Here is a 14,438-nt window from a genome sequence, read left to right on the forward strand (position 1 = left end):
TTTTATATATACAGTGATTCTGTACTTGCCAAATATGCTGCAAAAATCTCCCACCACTGAGTTTGGCTGAATCCATTTTAACTTTGGGCAGCTGAAGCTGCTGCCTGTTCACTTCCTGGATTTACACAGACACACAGATGCCCACCTCCAGCTCTGCAGCCCTGCAGCTCTGATTGGCCCTCTTATGACTCACCCCCCCCCCCGGCAAACTCTCACAGAGTGAGAGAGAGCTGTGCATGATGACATAAGCCTAGGCTTTTTTTTCCCAGACAAGAAACAGGAAGTGGGCTGTATAAGGTGTTTACTGGCAGGAAAAAAAAAAGTTTTAATATCCAAAGTTAAAATAACAAGGGCAGAAGATTTAATAGATGGAAAGGTGAAAAAAAATACTGAAGGTCCACTTTAACCACTTGCCGCCCACCATTTAACAAAATGACATCGGCAAAGTGGTTGCGATATCCTGACCGGACGTCATGTGACGTCTTTTAGGATGTCAAGCCACTGATTGCCCCCGGGGGCACGTATTGCTGCGATCATTGTTGCGGCGTGTCAGTGACACACCGCAACTACGATCTAGGTAAAGAGTCTCTGACAGACTCATGCCTGCCACTGCCAATGCCACCAGTGATGCCTATCAGTTAAATCTATCAGTGCCAGCCATCAGTGCCCATCAATGCCCCTCATTCCCGCCTTTCAGTGCCCATCAGTGCCACCTATCAGTGCCCAGCAGTGCCGTCTATCAATGCCACCCATAAATACCCATCAGTGCAGCCTTTCAGTGCCCATCAGTGTCACCTATCAGTGCCCACCAGTGCCACCTATGAGTGCCCATCAGTGCCGCCTATCAATGCCCATCAGTGCCGCATATCAGTGCCGCCTATCAGTGCCCATCAATGCTGCCTATCAGTGCCCATCGTCAGTGCCCATCAGTACCACCTCATCATTGGCACCTTATCAGTGCTGCCTCATTAGTGCCGCCTTATCTGTGCCCATCAGTGTAGCTTATCAGTGCCCATCAGTGAAGGAGAAAACTTACTTATTTACAGAATTTTATAACAAAAACAAAGAAAAACTTTTTTTTTTCAAAATTTTCGGTCTTTTTTTATTCATTTAGCAAAAAATAAAAACCGCAGAGGTGATCAAATACCACCAAAAAAGAGCTCTATGTGTGGGAACAAAATGATAAAAATTAGTTTGGGTACAGCGTAGAATGACCGCGCAATTGTCATTTAAAAAGTGACAGCGCTGAAAATTGGCGTGGGCAGGAAGGTGCGAAAGTGCCCGGTATTGAAGTTTAAGGTTAAAGCATATCCACACCCAAAAAACAAAAAGTATGGACCTGGGCGTAAAAGAAATTCCCCATAAGACATTAAGGGGTTTCTATATGCTTCCCCTGAATTATAAATCAAGATGATGATTTGTAATGGTGTAAGCTACCAATAGCTACATATAATTATTGGTTTTATGTATTTATTTCTTTTTTAACAATAATACATTTTTAATGAAAGTTTTCATAAAGTAATTATTGGTTTTAACGGATTCTGTTTTGTATTCTATATATTTTACTTGTTACATGCCCGACGAAGAGGTCCTGCGCAGCTCCGAAACATTTGCTAGAAGCACTTTATAAACTATTGCTGCGTTATTAATACCTTGTTCTTGCTCTTCCTGTGCAGCTGTTCTTCCTTTTCTACATTATAGTAGCTAGCTTTGTTATCTACTTTGTTCTTTTTTTCTCTACACGAAAACAACCTGCTTGCCGACATCCTTAAAGCAGAGTTCCTTGAATGCCCTTTTTAGAGGTTATTTTGGAAATGAGCAATTTGAATACATATTATTTTGAAGCAGGTAGTAAGAAGCACAATATATTTTATAACTGTGATTTTAATATGTCTTAATATTTGTAATTGAGGTGGTCCTACTGATGCAATTCACACTTATGAGTTAATGAGATTTTTAAACCAATAAAATGAATTTGATGTCTTTTAATCCATGTTAGAAATGTATTTGTATTTTTATATACTTTTTTGTCTCCAAGAGGTGCGTGTGCGTGTGTGTATATATATATATTTATAAATGTGTATATACAGTATGTATATTAGAGATGCACCACATAGAAATTTTCGTGCCAAAACCGAAACTGACTTCAGGATACACTTGGCCGAAACCGAAAATGACAGTTTTTTCAAAAAAATTATTATAATTGTATTATATTTGACTTTTTCATTAATATCGTGAATTTAAATGAATATTCATTTATTGTTACTAAGGATGAGCCGAACTTCCCCCGGTTCGGTTCTCACCAGAACTTGCGAACAAGCAAAAAATTCGGACGAATACCGTTAAAGTCTATGGGACACCCAAAAATGGTACTGGTGACCCTCTGACATGCCACATTTGGCATGTAATTTTTTTGGAGGGGGAGCGGGTACCCAGTTTTGACAGGCACCCAACTCCCACTTCCTATCCTGGTGCCGCGGCGCTGAGCAGAAGTTTACCTCTCCCCCTCCCTCCCTGCAATCTTCTGGGACACGTCACAGGTCCTAGAAGATTGCCCGGCCATTCACAATGCACAGCGCGGCTCACGCATGTGCAATGCGTGCCCAGCTGTGAAGCTACAGCTGGGCGCCCACAGTTACAATGCCGGCGCCACGGAGGGGAGCGAGGATTTGGGCGCCCACATCGCTGGACTGTGGAACAGGTGAGTGTCTGTTTATTAAAAGTCAGCAGCTACACTTTTTGTAGCTGCGGATTTTTAAAATTGGTAGAACTCCGCTTTAAAACATCAACTGCTTTGCCTAAATGGCATTATATAGAATCAATATGTCAAGTTCTAAGTGCGAGGCCGGATTGCTGAGAGGGTGCCCCTTGCGACTAAGTGCAGCGTAACCCTGGGAGTGAGATAGGGAGTACGGTGCCCAAAGGTGCACGGGTTGCCGGATGTTGAGGGTTGGATAGCTAAGAGCCGCCTGGGTGCGTTGAGCAACCGTGCGTGGAAGTATTCCAGTGGAGAAACCAGGAACGGGGTCAAGGCAGGCCAGGGGTCGTGAACCATAGGAGCAGTCCGGAAGAGGCACAATAGGTTTAATCAGGAACAAGGTCAGTAGCCAGGCCAGGGGTCAAGACCGATCAGACAAGCAAAGGTGCAGGGGTACAAACAGGAGCGTAATCAAGTCCAAGCCAGAGGTCGATGCAGGCAGAGATCAGGGTGAGTCAGGCAAGCCGAGTAGTAAACAGGAACCAGGAAGTCAGATGCAGGAAGCAGGTACTGGGAACACAGGAAGCTGATGATAATCCAGCAACTTGCATACAACTGCAGCAGGTTTAAATAGGCCAGAGGGCGCCAAACACCGTCACTGCGTGCGCATGCGCCTGGGGATGCACCCGGCGCGGTGATGACGGTTACTGGCAGGATCACCAGTCCTAATACTATTTCCCTGACACAATAATTTTCCAATCTGAGAGATGCTTTCTTAGGCTGCTTTCACACATAAAGCATCGGTCGTTAGCGGTAAAGCACCACTCGTTTTAGCAGCGCTTTACCTCTGTTTAAGCGGCGTGTTTGTGGCACTTTTCTGCCGCTAGCGGGGCTCTTCTAAAACGCTTTTCAGGCACTTCGGAAGAGCTGCCCATATATTGCAATGGACAGGGGCATTTTGGGAGCGTTAAAGGAGTTGAATGATAAGCTTCTAAATGCTGAGCCTTAATGTAAAATGCCCTAGTCACACCACTATGTATGCTCCACAGAGCCAATAGTGTGAATTCTTTTTAGTCTAATGCCTCGTACACACAACCGGTTTTGCCGTCGGAATAAACTCCGAAGGTTTCTCCGACGGAACTCCGACGGAATTTCATTCAAGCGGTTTGCCTATACACGGTCAAACCAAAGTATGACCAAAGTCCGACCGTCCAGAACACGGTGAAGTACAGCATGTACGATGGGACTAGAAAAAGGAAGTTCAATAGCCAGTAGCCAATAGCTTCCGTCTTGTACTTGCTTCAGAGCATGCGTCGTTTTTGGTCTGTCGGAACAACATACAGACGATCGTTTTTCCCGATAGGAATTGGTTCTGTCGGAAATATTAAGAACATGTTCTATTTCTAGATCCATCAGAATCTTCGGAAAAAAAAGTCTGATGAGGCCCACACACGATCGGAATAGATGATGAAAAGCTTCCGTCTGACTTTTTCTGTCGGACATTCTGCTCCTGTGTACGCGGCTTGAGAGTGAGTAGATCCTGCCCACACATCCAACTTCACTGAGTAAACTCTGTTTAGGTTTTTAGAGTTCTCTGTTGGTAGTCATAAGGTGGTTAAAAAGTGAGTGCTAACACTAATATTTTGCAAATAAACCATGACTTTTTTGTACAAATTTTGGTAAAAAAAAAAAAAAAAAATCACAAGTTTAAAGGGAACCGTAATTGTATTTGATGTTTTGGCATTTCCAGCATTTGTAATTGCCAACCTTGGCACAAGTGCATTGGGAAGTGCACCTTAATCGTAATTTTTTAATTAATTACTTTTTCGTAGGTAGCTTGAATGCCCTTTTTAGGGGTTATTTTAGAAATGAGCAATTTGAATACATATTATTTTGAAGCAGGTAGTAAGAAGCACAATATATGATATAACTGTGATTTTAATATGTCTTAATATTTGTAATTGAGGTGGTCCTACTGATGCAATTCACACTTATGAATTAATGAGATTTTTAAACCAATAAAATTAATTTGATGTCTTTTAATCCATGTTAAAAAAGTATTTGTATTTCGATATAAATTTTGGTCTTCAAGAGGTGTGTGTGCGTGTGTATATGTATAAATATATATATATATATATATATATATATATATATATATATATATATATACACATATATACAGTATGTATATTAGAGGTGCACCGAATGGAAATTTTGGTGCCAAAATCGAAACCAACTGCAGGATGCACTTGGCCGAAACCGAAAATGACAGTTTTTTAAAAACAATTACATAGTAGATGAGGTTGAAAAAAGACACAAGTCCATCAAGTCCAACCTATGTGTGTGATTATGTGTCAGTATTACATTATATATCCCTGTATGTTGTGGTCATTCAGGTGCTTATCTAATAGTTTCTTGAAGCTATCAATGCTCCCCGCTGAGACCACTGCCTGTGGAAGGGAATTCCACATCCTTGCCGCTCTTACAGTAAAGAACCCTCTACGTAGTTTAAGAGCCCTTGCACACTGGGGCGGTTTGCAGGCGCTATTGCGCTAATAATAGCGCCTGCAAACCGCCCCGAAAGTGCCGCTGCTTTCATTCCAGTGTGAAAGCCCCGAGGGCTTGCACACTGGAGCGATGCGCTGGCAGGACGGTAAAAAAAGTCCTGCCAGCAGCATCTTAGGAGCGCTGAAGTAGCAATGTGTATACCGCTCCCTTACCGCTCCTGCCCATTGAAATCAATGGGACGGCGCGGCTATACCACCGGCAAAGCGCCTCTACAGAGGCGCTTTGCGGTGGTATTTAACCCTTTCTCGGCCGCTAGCGGGGGGTAAAACCGCCCCGCTAGCGGCCGCATACCGACGGTAAAATGCTGCTAATAATAGCGGCTTTTTACCGCCGACGCCGCCCCCCGCCCCAGTGTGCAAGGGCTCTAAGGTTAAACCTCTTTTCTTCTAATTTTAATGAGTGGCCACGAGTCTTGTTAAACTCTCTTCTGCAAAAAAGTTTTATCCCTATTGTGGGGTCACCAGTACGGTATTTGTATATTGAAATCATATCCCCTCTCAAGCGTCTCTTCTCCAGAGAGAATAAGTTCAGTGCTCGCAACCTTTCCTCATAACTAAGATCCTCCAGACCCTTTATTAGCTTTGTTGCCCTTCTTTGTACTCGCTCCATTTCCAGTACATCCTTCCTGAGGACTGGTGCCCAGAACTGGACAGCATACTCTAGGTGCGGCCGGACCAGAGTCTTGTAGAGTGGGAGAATTATCGTTTTATCTCTGGAGTTAATCTCCTTTTTAATGCATGCCAATATTCTGTTTGCTTTGTTAGCAGCAGCTTGGCATTGCATGCCATTGCTGAGCCTATCATCTACTAGGACCCCCAGGTCCTTTTCCATCCTAGATTCCCCCAGAGGTTATCCCCCCAGTGTATAGATTGCATTCATATTTTTGCCACCCAAATGCATTATTTTACATTTTTCTACATTGAACCTCATTTGCCATGTAGTCGCCCACCCCATTAATTTGTTCAGGTCTTTTTGCAAGGTTTCCACATCCTGCGGAGAAGTTATTGCCCTGCTTATTATATTTGTATTGTATTCGACTTTTTTATTAATATCGTGAATTTAAATGAATATGAATTTATTGTTACTAATTTCTGTGTGTACTATATTTAAAGACTTTTTTTCACAATTTGCACATCTGATGTTATTTTTTTGGATGAATTTTAATATTTTAGAAACTTTGTGCCACTCATATTCTTTGTCACTATCTTGTACTTGATGTTATCTACCCCATGTTTATTCGAGACATGACCTTAGGCACAGACAAAGATTCATTTGCTGTTTACTGATCCCATTTAAAAACACAATCATCTATCTTTTGAACATTCGCAAACTATTATAGCGCACTCAGTCAGCAGTGCATTCGCGAGGCATGCACAGAGACCGTTTATATCGAGGCAGCGGACAAATGAGAACCCATCTGCAACTCATTTACTTTTACAGGCAAGCACAACACACAATGACATAACTAATTACATTTCAACGCTCATTTTAAGAGATGGTGGATTTGTAATTAACAGATAAAACAATGCTATTCTTCAGTGATTTCATTATATACTCTTTTATTGGCCAAAGCGGTCAAAACATAAAAGTGAATTGGGTGGGTAATTTAATTATGCCACTTTTAAGTTGCGTAGCCAGTGACTAGTCTACACAGGACAGAAAGATAACGAACAAATGGAGCCGTTTGGCGGTATATGAGACAGAACGATCAATGGTTCAGTCCAACTGTGTTTAACTCGGTCAGTGAATTTACAAATAATAGAAAATGTTGTTTTGTTCAGAGTACTGTCAGTGGGAATGTGCATTGTCCTAAACAGGCTCTAGCAAACACTGCAAGAACATCCTCACCATCTACCTAGGAATGAAAAAGACTCAAGCGAACTTCATTCTTATGCCCTGTACACACGATCGCACATTCCGACAACAAAATCTGATTTTTTCCGACGGATGTTGGCTCAAACTTGTCTTGCATACACACGATCACACAAAGTTGGTCAGAAATTCTGAACATCAAGAACGCGGTGACGTACAACACGTACGACGAGCCGAGAAAAATGAAGTTCTATAGCCAGTGCTGCTCTTCTGCTTGATTCTGAGCATGCGTGACACTTTGTGCTTCGGAATTGTCTACACACGACCGGAATTTACGCGAACGGATTTTGTTGTCGGAAAATATTAGAGCCAGCTGTCAAACTTTGTGTGTCGGAAATTCCGATGGAAAAAGTCAGATGAAGCCCACACACGGTCGGAATTTCCGACGACAAGCTCCGATCGCACGTTTACCGTCGGAAAGTCTGACCGTGTGTACAGGGCATTAGTCTTGCATCTTGGGACATTGACCAAGCAATTTATTAGGAATGCTATACAAAGGATAACTATTAAAATATTACAATGAACACAATACAAAGGCATGGTCTCTGTTTGCTTTTAAAACAGGCATGTTTTTCATGGCTTGGATTCCAATAACATTCATTTGGGATTTTGATGAATATTCACATGATTGCATCATAACATTCCTTCAGATTTATAACCTACACATAGGTTTTCATCATTCGGCTTTCCACTGTTTCCAGCATAGATTTTTGCACTTCTTTCTTCCGTCTGTATAGTCAACCACATTTCTGTGGCCTTATCTGATATTAGCAGCACTTGTCTGAAGCTGACTGCCCCTTTACTGTGGAATCTGGATGGTCTTGATGGAAAGAGAGGTTGTTTTAGTTGGGCCTCCTGGAAATTCTGCTCTTTCTCCTGAAGAGGATTCCCATTCAATCTTATGTATCTTCTTTTATGGCTTCTCAAAGTGCTGTTCTTCTCAAAATGTTTTCCTTCCTTGCACTTGTGAGTGTGATGTTGTTCAGCCTTTTCTCATTAATCTGCACTTTTTGGTGTTCCCACTTTCATTGCTTACAACCTTTTGACTGCATTTTCCTCTCAATCTTTGGGGCTGGTAATCTGCTTCTTACTGTACATTTTACTCCTAAGGGCCAGTGGTGGCCCATCCATTAGCCCCCCTATCCATGCATCTGGCCCCCTGATCTACATACAGGGCACCGGACCATGGATTCCAGTGGGGGAGGGTTTAATTTTGAAGCATGTAATTAGAGCCAGAGGCTCTTATGCCGCGTACGCACGAGCGGACTTTTCGACCGGACTGGTTCAACGGATTATACGACGGACTTTCGGTGGACTTCCAACGGACTTTCCCAATGAACGAACTTGTCTACACACAATCACACCAAAGTCTGACGTATTCGTACGTGATAACGTATAACCGGACTAAAATAAGGAAGTTGATAGCCAGTAGCCAATAGCTGCCCTAGTGTCGTTTTTTGTCCGTCGGACTAGCATACAGACGAGCGGACTTTTCGATAGGAACTGGGTCTGGCGGAGTTCCAACGTAAAGATTTGAAACATGTTCCCAATCTAAAGTCCGTCAGATTTTCGACCGAAAAAGTCCACTGCAGGTCCAATGAAGCGCACACACGGTTGAATTGTCCGCCAGACTCGGTCCGTCGTACCAGTCTGGTCGAAAAGTCTGCTCGTGTGTACGTGGCATAATAGGCTTCAAAGAAGGGTGGGCTCAGGGCGCAAAGCACTACGCTCCGAGCCCACCCAGTTGTGTGACAATAGCAAATGAAAATTCACTATTGCCTCATTGATCCTTATCCCAGAAAATTAGGAAGCAGGTCTTAAGACCTGTCACCTGATTGGCTGAAAAGATAGGTGATCCTATTTGACACCTAAGAGGAGGAATGAAAAGACGCACGGCGGAAGCCGCCGTGATTCAGAAGAGGAGGATAGGACACAGGAGCCGCTGCCCGCCACCCATAGGAGCCCGGAACCCACCCACCAGCAACCGGAATAGGGTAAGTGCCGGGCTTGATGACCAACCTGTTTGCTGCCACCCCCCCCCCCCAAAAAAAACCCACCAGCCACTACTGCTTGTTTTTATCTTCTGCCTCTAAGACAATTCAGATGTTTCCAGGATGCTGCTTGCTCTTTCTTAGCTGAGGCACTGCTGGGTCCTTATCTGGGGTGCCCATGGCTTGCTACTGTGTGGGGTCCTTGTCTGGGCCAACAACTACTGAAGTGTACCTACTGCTCAAGTACGGTTTTTATGAGCTAAACAGACATATTAGTAAACTTACAAGTTTACATAAATGCATGCCTTATATGTCACAGTTTACAGTAATAGTGTAAAAAAGTACCTTTTTACCCTTTGGCACCAGCACCAATCACGGCCGTCACATGATTGGAAAGCTCCCGATCTCAAGCAGTGAACAGAAGCTTATCGTTAGCCACTGGTAACTGTGCAGGGAGCTCTCGGGACAGATGGTCTTGCAATGTTGCACACAAATATGTGGCCACTCGGCGCCAAGACCAACACGCCGAGAGGCTGCATATTTGAGAGTTGTTGGCGCCAACAGGTTAAAAAGCAGCTCCTCAGCTCCAGTAAATTGTGACTAGGCACAGAGCAATATGTCAAGGTCATTGAAAGCAACATCTTGGTACAATGATGTCATGGGTCTCCTGCGGGCAGGAGGAAACATTTCCTTAGCCTAGGTTTTTAAACTGCAGCTGGAGAGAAATCGCACTGTGCATTTGCACCATGTGATTTCCTGCAACCAAAAACACTATGTGCTTCCAGATGTGTGGGTAATGTCAATAAGAATGAATAGCAGCCCCGCACATCTACAAAGCAGCAGAGTGGTTATGGCTGAGTGGTTGTGGGTGTGGGAACAGATGCGATTTACACTCTGTCCTGCACCCGCAACCACTTGCACAAGTGTGAACCTATCCTAAGTCAAGAGGAGGGAAAAGGTACAGCACGGGCTGGGCTCACGCTGATGTGTCACTGTTGCAATGTGTAATAATGTGCTGTGTTGGTTTGCTGCAGTACCATTCATTCATAGTGGCGCTACAAGATGCCTTGCCAGCATACCACAATACACAGTAACATACTAGCGTTACAAACATAGTACATGCACCTTTTCTGATGTGTTTTAGTCCATTAGGCAGCCCAGTCAGGCTAGGTTCACACTGTGCATTTCCTGCACAACATTCAAAATGCACTGCAGTTGCGATCTGCAGCGGGTGTCAAAGTTATATTTTTTTAATTTTATTATTTTTTGTTTCTTTACTGCTAGTTCTGCCAAATTGCTATAATTGACCCTTTGCTGATCATCAGGCAAATGCAAATGTAGGGAACATTTGGTTCCCATATTCTCACCGCTTTTTGGTTGGCGCCTACCTACACCCCCACTGGCACTGCTGCTTCACCCATTTTTCATTAAGGAATTGTTTGCATGGTAGGTACTTCCCAGATAATGTGGTTGTTCATCTGTTTTATATGGCTGCTATGGATATCCCTGTTTTTCTGCACCATTATGATATGTCCTTTTTATCTTTTATAGTAAAAACCAAATTATGACCATACATACGTCTACCTTATACACCTGATGAAGGTGCTTTAACCAGAAACACATCGGGTACCGGGGATTACTATATACTGGAGAGTACAAATTTTGCTGTCATAATTATTATGTAACTTGTTTTTTGTTGTTTTTTATGTTTGCACATTTTTGTAGTATTCTTATGTCTTTTTAATATCGATCACCTTATGATCTTATGTTTTTATGTATATTCAATAAATATAATTCTTTGCTTAAATAGATGTGTGTGTTGCCTACAAAGTCCCAAGGAAGGGGGGATTTCTCTTTTTCTCAATTGCAGGGGGTGTCAAAGTTATAGACATCCCACATGCAGTTCGAAAACTCAGTGCATTTACTAGATCGCATGGTACAAAAGTACCATGCGATCCACTTATAGTGCATTTCCAAAAGTAGTGCATGCACTGCTTTTGGTGTGATGCAGTGCAATTTGAGCCCATTCAAAATGAATGGGCTCAAATTGCACCACGTTCCATCACATTTAAGTAGGAATGCGCAGCACGCCATAGTGTGAACCGGGGCTTAAAGGGTTGCAGGTTTCACATTCATATTGTTTAACTATAGGTGGATTATAAAGAGTTACAGATTTTATTAAAATACATTTTAGAAAGGAAAGTTCGCACCACCAATTGAACAGCACTTTGGGTAAAATAATTTAATCACTGTAACAAGAAATCAGATGGTGAGAATATTAATTCATTTGTACATTGTACAAATTGTTACCTCTTGATCCCACGCGTTGCTGAATATGTTTGTTAAAAAACAAAGCATTTCACTTGCTCATTTCCTTGTATTATATTTCCTGCCATCTGTCTTTAGGAAAGCTCCTTCAATTTTTAACCCCTTAACGCAGCCAGGGTTCCATCAGGTTGCTAAGGGTTTCTGGAGCAATGAGCAATTTCTGCCACTCAGATGAATAAGCACTGACAACATTCATTTTCTTAGTTATCTGTAAAGAGGGAATTCTTCCCAATGACTACAAATGCCTTCCCTCTGACCATCACACTAAAGTACCATGAGCAGGGGTTCCCTGAGCCTGGAAAGATATTTCAAGGGTTCCTCCATATTAAAAGGATTGAGAATGCCTTAAAGTATAACTTTAGGAAAAACTTTTTTTCATTTTGGATATAGCAAGGGAGGGTTATAACCCCTGTGAGATTTTTTTTTTTGCCCTCTATCTCCCTTCTCTGACATTTTCCTTCACTTCTTGTCCTTTAGCCAAACAGGAAGTGGGAGGAAATACCTGCAAATTAAGGGAATTCCTTGTGGGCCCCCGAGTCACCAGAACTAGTGTCCCATTCTGAAGATATCCCCTTTCTTTTTTGTGCCATCTGTGCCCCATTGGGGGGATTTACCCTCACTTCCTGTCCCATAGCCAAAACAGGAAGTGAGAGTAAATCCCTGCAAATTACGGGAATTTCCCAGGTCACATTGGGATATTTCCCCTCTATTACTTTTCTGGGACAACCCAATTTTTTTTTTTTACTTTCACTTTAAAAAATAATTGTAAACAGGACAAATAGAGAGGGTGAATCTCCTTAACGGGGGGCACAGACAGCAATAAAAACTGGCAAGCATTCTAATCCCTCTCCACTCTATCCAAAACAAAGAAAAATGTTTTGCCTTTAGTTATATATTAATGTCTACAAGGATAATGCTGTGTACACACGGGCGGACTTTTTGACAACAAAGGTTTGACAGTCTTTCCGACGGACTTCCGACGGACTTTTGAACGAACAGACTTGCCTACACGCGATCACATCAAAGTCCGACGGATTCGTACATGATGACGTACGACCGGACTAAAATAAAGAAGTTGATAGTCAGTAGCCAATAGCTGCCCTAGCGTTGGTTTTAGTCCGTAGGACTAGCATACAGACGAGCAGATTTTTCGACCGGACTCGAATCCTTCGGACAAATTTGAAACATGTTCCAAATCTAAAGTCCATCAGTGTACACAAATCCGACAGACAAAGTGCCACGCATGCTCAGAATAAATAAAGAGATGAAAGCTATTGGCCACTGCCCCGTTTATAGTCCCGACGTACGTGTTTTACGTCACCACGTTCAGAACGATTGGATTTTCTGACAACTTTGTGTGACCGTGTGTATGCAAGACAAGTTTGAGCCAACATCTGTCGGAAAAAATCCATGGATTTTGTTGTCGGAATGTCTGATCAATGTCCGGCCGTGTGTACAGGGCATAACAGTGTGGATTCATGTACATATACTTGCACATAAAAATACACATATGGGACAGTGTATGCAAAAACTAATGGGAGCACAAGACAGACTTTAATAATAAATTATTCACTGCAATACCTGAAGCATTGCTTTGATTAGAGGCCCCTTTACACCTTTATGGTTTACCTATACAAACACACTAATTAATGTTAATTTTTTATTGTATGCTTTACTGTTTTCGGTACTTTAACATTTAAAGAAAACTGAAACTTGCTGAAAGCTTTGGAAATGCATTGTAATTTCTTGCTGTACATGCTGCTCTTACAGAAGCCTGTGTGCCTAAGGCTTTTTTTTTTTCCCGGAAGCAGAAAGAGACAATTTGCTGCACTGTACCTGGGAAGTCTGTTGCCCTCTTTAAATTAGAAAAGATACCAACTTTAGCAGGCATGTCAAACTCGAATTAAACAGTGAGCTAGATGGAGAGGACTAAATCTTTAATGGGGTCCCACTATATTTTTATTTACTGTTGGACACATTGGGGTTTAATTACTATAGCTGGAGAGTGCAAAATCAGGCTCACTTCTGCATAGAAACCAATCAGCTTCCAGGTTTTATTGCCAAAGCTTAACTGAACAAGCTAAGGTTAGAAGCTGATTGGTTTCTATGCAGAAATTAGCCTGTCTGCACTCCCCAGCTTTGGTAATTAAAGTGATTGTAAAGTCTAATTTTTTTTCTATTAAAAAACAAACATGTTAGACTTACCTGCTTTGTGCAGTTGGTTTTGCACAGAGCAGCCCAGATCCTCCACTTCTTAGGTCCCTGGCTGGAGCTCCTGGCCCCTCCCTCCTGTTGAGTGCCCCCACAGCAACCAACTTGCTATGGGGGCACCTGAGCTGAGCTGCAGCTCCGTGTATCCATTTAGACACGGAGCTGCAGCCAGGCCCCGCCCCTTCTCTTTCCTGACTGGCTAACTGAGTTTGATTGACAGCACAATGGCACCACTACTGTGTCTCAGCCAATCAGGAGGGAGAATCCCGGATGGTCGTGGGACTCGTAAACATAGTTAGATAGAGATGAGGCTCAGGTAAGTAGAAGGCACACAAAAGGCTTTTTATCTTAATGCATAGAATGCATTAAGATAAAAAAACTTTCTGACTTTACAACCACATTAAATCCCAGTACTATGTCTACTGAGGGCCTCACCTATTTAAAGCAGTATTAAACCCCCGAAAGCAAACATTTATTAAAGGAGAAGTACAGCCAAAGCTCGTCTGGCTGTACTTCTCCTGTGGATTACAGGTCGTTCTGCACTCCTGCGACCTGTTTGTCATAGCTAAAGCCCGCCGTCGGCTGACGTCACAGAGCCGGTCCAGGCCTGAGAAAAATTGCAACCATATGGTGGGGATCTGCCCACAACCCTGGTCTGGCACCTGGTTCAGACTCTCTGCGAGTCACTGAGAGCCTGATCCGGCCTCTTCTGCCCCCTCCACAGCCCAGCGCTCCAGTGAGTGTGGGGGAGGGTGGGAGGGGGGGTGGCA

Source organism: Aquarana catesbeiana, linkage group LG07 (genome assembly GCF_042186555.1).
Source record: "Aquarana catesbeiana isolate 2022-GZ linkage group LG07, ASM4218655v1, whole genome shotgun sequence".
Taxonomy (NCBI): domain Eukaryota; kingdom Metazoa; phylum Chordata; class Amphibia; order Anura; family Ranidae; genus Aquarana; species Aquarana catesbeiana.